This window comes from Gekko japonicus, unplaced genomic scaffold (genome assembly GCF_001447785.1).
Source record: "Gekko japonicus isolate JY-2015 unplaced genomic scaffold, Gekko_japonicus_V1.1 scaffold1471, whole genome shotgun sequence".
NCBI lineage: Eukaryota > Metazoa > Chordata > Lepidosauria > Squamata > Gekkonidae > Gekko > Gekko japonicus.
Genome location: NW_015163647.1, coordinates 415,446 through 421,715, shown reverse-complemented (window position 1 = coordinate 421,715; position 6,270 = coordinate 415,446).

The window sequence follows — 6,270 nt, the reverse complement described above, 5'->3', positions numbered from 1 at the left end:
TCTCGCGAGCGCAGGGGGCGGGGTCCAAGCAGGCTCCACCGCCCCCTAGGCCACGCCCCCTCGCGTGTCTTAAAGGGCCGCGCGCCTGGGCAGATGCCCGCCGCGTCCGGAGACAGGCAGTCCCTGGGCATGTGCTGAGGGCCGAGCCTCTCCCCCCCCACCACGCTCCACGTTTGCCGGTTCCCCTCAGACAACCGCGCGTTGGGCCGCCGCGAGCCCCGTCGTGTGGCAGAGATGCATGGAAGGGACCCCCTCGGTGGCAGAGCCTCTGCTCGGCAGGCGGAAGGTTCAGTCCCCGGCAGCCTCTCCGGAGTGCCAGGCAGGAGGGGCTGTGGAAGACCCCTCTCTGCCTGTGAGGCCCTGGAGAGCAGTGTTCCCTCTAAGCTGAGTTAGTGTGAGCTAGCTCACAGCTTTTTAGCCTCCGGCTCAGACAGTAGAATTTTTGCTCACAAGACTTCCATAGCTTAGAGGAAGCATTGCTTGCAAGCAGTGCTCCCTCTAAGCTGAGTGAGTGTGAGCTAGCTCACAGCTTTTTAGCCTCCGGCTCACACAGTAGAATTTTTGCTCACAAGAATTCCATAGCTTAGAGGGAACATTGCTTGCAAGCAGTGCTCCCTCTAACCTGAGTGAGTGTGAGCTAGCTCACAGTCTTTTAGCCTCCGGCTCACGCATTTTTGTCTCCGCTCAGGAAGGGTGGCTCCGGAGCAAACCAATTTACGCAGTAGGCCCAATCGCTCGCTCACAACTTCAATGCCCGTAGCTCACACAGTAGAATTTTTGCTCACAAGACTCCACAGGCTTAGAGGGAGCATTGCTGGAAAGCTGCTCCCAATCTCTGACTTCAGTGGACCGAGGAGGGTCTGATGCCGGATATGGCAGCAGCGTGATGGACGGGGGGGGGGTTCTGACTCAGCCTATGTTGGCTTAGGGACAGAACACCGGCTTTGCATGAAGCCAAAAGTCCCGGGTTCAATTCCCGGCCTTTCTCTGCCCGCCTGAGGCCCGGGAATGCCGCTGCCAGTCTGGGCAGGCAGCGCTGTGCTTGAGGCACCGAGGTTCTCACATCCAGCACCAGGCAGCTTCGTGTTTATCCTCCACAGGGCCTGGCGTTTCTCCCAGAAGAGGGGCTGGGGGTTGCATTTCCAGACCACCCTGGGCTGGCCCCCCCTTGGTGCTCCTGCCAGGGGACCCAAGCGCTTGCTGCAGAGAATGAGGCCCTGCGGGTGCCTCCCGAGGAGTCCCAAGCCCACTGCCTGCCGGGACCTGCTCAGCAAGCCCCGCACCCTCCTGCACTCACTCCACGGCCCAGGCCTTCTTGGGGAGGAGGGGGACCCCCGAGCCAGGGCCAGTTCCCTCGGTGCCTCTGAGGGGTCCCGGGGCTGCCTTGCCTGAGCCCGCCTGTTGCCATCCTATCTGATCCTATCTGAAGGACGGCCCGGAGAGAGGGTGTTGCTGGAGGGCTCCCAAAGGCCTCTTCCCACCTACCACCCACCCCCACTGCTGGCCCGGCCCGGCCCAGGGCTCCCGGGAATTCCACCGCCCTCGGTTCCACACAGCGCCAGGGGCATTTCCTACCTCTGTGGGGAACTGCAAAACAGGGCATGCCGGAGAAGCTCCTCCTCGGCGCCTGCCTGTGCTTGGCGCACTGGCAGTTCCCGGCTCTCCCCCACCCCCCACCCCTGCTCAGGAAAACCAAGTTCGGCCAGTTCTGCGTTCAGCTCCCTTCCTCCTCCTGGTTGCATAGCGGGGCTGGTTCGTGAGCCATGCGGCAGAGGGAAGAAGAATGTCAGCTGAACCTGCAGGGCCTTGAGGGGAGCTAGGGGGGGGGGCGGGGGGAAGGCAGTTCTCTGTGGGATTTTGCCGGAAGGAACTAAGTGCTCCTGCCCTCTTCTAGCAGCCAGAGAGGCCGCCTTCCTTTATTCCCTTCCAGGTGTGGGCTTGGTGGATGTTGGGCACTCTTGTCAGTTGGAGGCACGTGGCGGGTTAATTTTGGACAGGTTCCGAGCCTAAGGAAGCCCCCTGGTGCCAACCCCTGGTGCACGGACTCTAATCTGGGAGAACCGGGTTCGATTCCCCACTCCTCCTCCACTTGCACCTGGCTGGGTGACCTTGGGCAAGCCGTAGTTCTGATAAGAGCTGTCCTTGAGAAAGAGCCATTTCTGCCAAAGCTCTCTCAGCCCTGCCTACCTCAAAGGGTGTCTGTCGTGGGGAGGGGAAGGGGATTGTAAGCCGCTCTGAGACACCTTCGGGTAGTAAAGGGCGGGGTATAAATCCAGTCTCTTCTTCTTCTTCTTCTTCTTCTTCTTCTTCTTCTTCTTCTTCTTCTTCTTCTTCTGCTGGCATTACAGTTGTGAGCCGGCGATTTGGCTGCTGCATCCATTAATTTGCTCTGGAGCCATCCCTTCCTGAGCTGAGACAAAAATCTGTGAGCTGGAGGCTAAAAAACTGTGAGCTAGTTCACACTAACTCAGCTTAGAGGGAACACTGCCCCCAAGTGGTAGGAGGTGCAGGGAAGGAGATGGGTATTCCTGTAATTCGATTAGCCAGTGCGCCCCCCCCCCAAAAAAAATTTAAATGCCCCCCAACTTTAAAAAAAACCTGGCTATGGGCCTGCTTGGGAATGGATCTTCTTCAGCAGCAGGGCTAAGCTGCGGGTCCTCAAGGACACCAAAGTGACCCGTGTGGCGTTCGAGTTTGGTCAGCGGAGGTCTTCTCAAAGGGACTTCTCTGCACACGCTTGCTCTCTGCCCTCTGTGCAGCCTTTTTGCCCTATTAGCACTCCCGCTGCATTGTACTATTAGGAGCGCCTCATGCGAGGGAGAGTGAAAGAGGTTCTTTGCACCTGAGAGTCAGAAGTGGACAAGTTCGCATGTCAGTTTAAGACCAGGGCGGGGACAGAGGCCGGCCGACTTTTGCATGCTTGGTGGGAAAACTGTCACATGCCACCTGCAGTCCTGAAGGGTTAACAATGGTAGGACACCCACAAGCATCACAAATGTGCTGCCCCATCCCGAAATTTAGCCAGTTACTGTTTTCTTTATTCATTTAAGAGCCAGTTTGGTGTAGTGGTTAGGAGCGCGGACTCTACTCTGGGAGAACCCGGTTTGATTCCCCATCTCCGCATGCAGCTGCTGGAGTGGCCTTGGGTCAGTCACAAGTTCTCTCAGAGCTGTTCTCTCGAGGGCAGTCCTCAAAAGAGCTCTCTCAGCCCCGCCTACCTCACAGGGTGTCTGTTGTGGGGAGGGGAAGGGAAGGGAAAGGAGATTGTAAGCTGCTCTGAGACTCCTTTGGGTAGTGAAGGGTATAAATCCAATCTCCTCCTCCTCCTCCTCTTCTTCCTTTTCTTCTTCTTCATGCCTTTTCCATGACATTCAGAGTGGTTCCGAACCCCCCCCCCCCGCAATTGCTTGAAACCAGTTCTGCAGCTAGGGGAACCGCATCCCCCGCCAAAGCCAACCAGGTCCCTGCAACCAAGCGTCATCACAGGAGACCCCCCCCAGAGCTGGTCAGCGAGAAGGTCCCTCCGAGCAGGCCAGACGTGCGGGGCCAGCTCTCACCCCACTGTGCCGCCCACCCCACAGTTCCAGAGGTCTGTGCCAATCAGCAAGCAGAATCCCTCCCTTTTGTCCCACCTTATCCCCCTGGCTTTCCTGCCCCACAGTTCCCCACCTGCGTGGTGGCATCCCTGCAGTCAGATGCCCGCCTGGCCTTTCCCCCTCACACCCCAGCCCTTGTCTTGCCAACTCCGATTCAGGGTTCTTCCAGTTTTCCGGCTCTCCTGGAGGCATGAATGGAGGAACGAATCTGCTCTCACGGCATCTGTCTCTTCTTTGGGCATTTTGCACCCTGACGCTAAAGGAGCTGAGGAGGACAAGGGGGCCAGTTCTATCCAGGCTGGCACAGACTGGGTGGCAGAGTTGGGGTTTAGTAACTGGAAGAACTCATGAGTCTGGCAGGGGGAGAGTTAAAGGGGGGTGGGGGGCAATGCTCCCTCTAAGCCGTGGAGTCTTGTGAGGAAAAATTCTACTTTGTGAGCTACTACTGGAGCTGCGGTGGCTCAAGTGGTTAAGACGCTGAACTGCAGGCTGTGGAAGGTTGGTAGTTCAGCAGTTCGAGACCCGAGTTGCTGCATGACGGAGTGAGCTCCCGTCTCTAGTTCCAGCTCCTGCCAACCTAGCAGTTCGAAAGCAAGAAATTGCAAGTAGATCAATAGGTACCACTTCAGTGGGAAGGTTCCGTGTGCCTTGGTGTTTAGTCATGCCGGCCACATGACCACGGAAACGTCTGCGGACAGCGCTGGCTCTTTGACTTTGAAATGGAGATGAGCACCGCAACCCTAGAGTCGGACTCGACTGGCTTTCAAGCAAGGGAACCTTTACCTTTACTGGCATTACAGTTGTGAGTGAGGAATTTGGCTCCTGCATAAATTAGTGTGCTCTGGAGCCCCATCTTTCCTGAGCTGAGACAAAAATGTGTGGGCCAGAGGCTAAAAAACTGTGAGCTAGCTCACACACTAACGCAGCTTAGAGGGAACACTGGCTGGGTGGAGTTATGCCGGTCTCCCAGTTGTGGGCACGCGTTCTCTGTGGTCACCCTCCCCAAAGCAGACTGGCTCCTCTGCTCTCGCACTCTTTAAGCTAAGCGCTGGCTCTTCATTACATTAATGAGTAAACCATCTGGACCTCCTCTCCACCCTGGGTAAGCTACCGGTTAAAAACAAGGACTCCTAATTAACACCAAATCCACGGACAACAAGAAGGAGGAGGAGAAAGCGGAGATTGGATTTATAGCTTGCCCTTCACTAAGAGTCTCAGAGCGGCTTGCAGTCTCCTTTCCCTCCCCCTCCCCACAACAGACACCCTGGGAGGTAGGCGGGGCTGAGAGAGGACTGCTCTGGAGAGAACAGCTCTGACAGAACTGCGGCTCGCCCAAGGTCCTCCAGCAGCTGCAAGTGGAGGAGGAGTGGGGAAGCAAACCCGGTTCTCCCAGATTAGAGTCCGCGCTCCTTTACCACGACACCAAACTAGAAGGAGGGAGCAGCAGAAATTCAGAAGCCGGCTGCAGTAGCAGGAGTGGGGTTTCATTTAAAAAAAAGAGAACCCTCCGTCCTTCCCCAAGACACAGAGATTGCTTCTCCTCCCATAGGGATAGATGGAGGCTTCAGTAAGTAGCAGATGTACCCCTCCACACACACACACACCCCTTTAAAGAGCAAGAGTCCAAAGCAATGTGGAACTAGAGTCAAAGCCGCAAGATTCAAAGTTTCCCTCCCCGCGGCGCAGAGGGCTTAAAATGGCAACCAAGGCCTCCGTCGACATATTTTGGAGATCGGCAGGTGTATCCCGACGTCTCAGCTGCTGCTGTGTTGGTGTAACCCAGAGGTCGTTTCCTGCAGGAGCGCACAGGAGCGGAGCTCCGGCAGTAAAGAGCCCAGGGGGCAGCGGGCACAGGCAACAAGCCCCACCCCCTGCTCCCAGCAGCCCCCAGTCAGAGCAAGAAGCAGCCAGGTAAATTGCAGAGCCCCCCCCCCGGTCCCCCGGTCCAAAACAGTCCAGTGGAGCCTGAGCAGTGGGTGTTGCCTTCTGACACACTTCCAGTGATGTCAGGGTGTGTGGCATATGCAAATAAGTTTTGCTAATGAGCTCCTGCACCTGTTTTTCTGCGAAATGACCCCTGGCGTAACCACTACGCTAGCGAAGAACCAGGCTGAGGCTGGGCGGCCGTGTTTGTCTGCCTGTGGCAGTGGAAAAGAGCCAGAGTCCAGGAGCACCCGAAAGACTAACAGAGGAGGAGCTTCCCCCCCCCCCCAATAGCTAGCAATCCAAAATAGTCCAGTGGAGCCTGAGCGGTGGGTGTTGCCTCCTGACATACTTCCGGTGATGTCAGGGGGTGTGGTGTATGCAAATAAGTTGTGCTAATGAGCTCCTGCAGCTCTTTTTCTGCCAAATGACCCCTGGTGCAACCACTACGCTAGCGAAGAACCAGGCTGAGACTGAGCGGCCGTGTTTGTCTGCCTGTGAGCCCGCACAGCGGGGAGGGCGGGGTATAAATTGAATAAAATAAATAAATAAATAAAAGAGCCAGAGTCCAGGAGCACCCGAAAGACTAACAAAGGAGGAGCTTTCGCAAGTCACGGCTCACTGCTTCAGACTGAGGAAGTGAGCCGTGACTCACGGGAACTCACACCCTGCCACGGACTGTGCAGAACCAGGCCGCCCCAGGAGCCTTCCGTGAGCAGAGCAGGCCCATAATTGGCCTCCAAACGACACC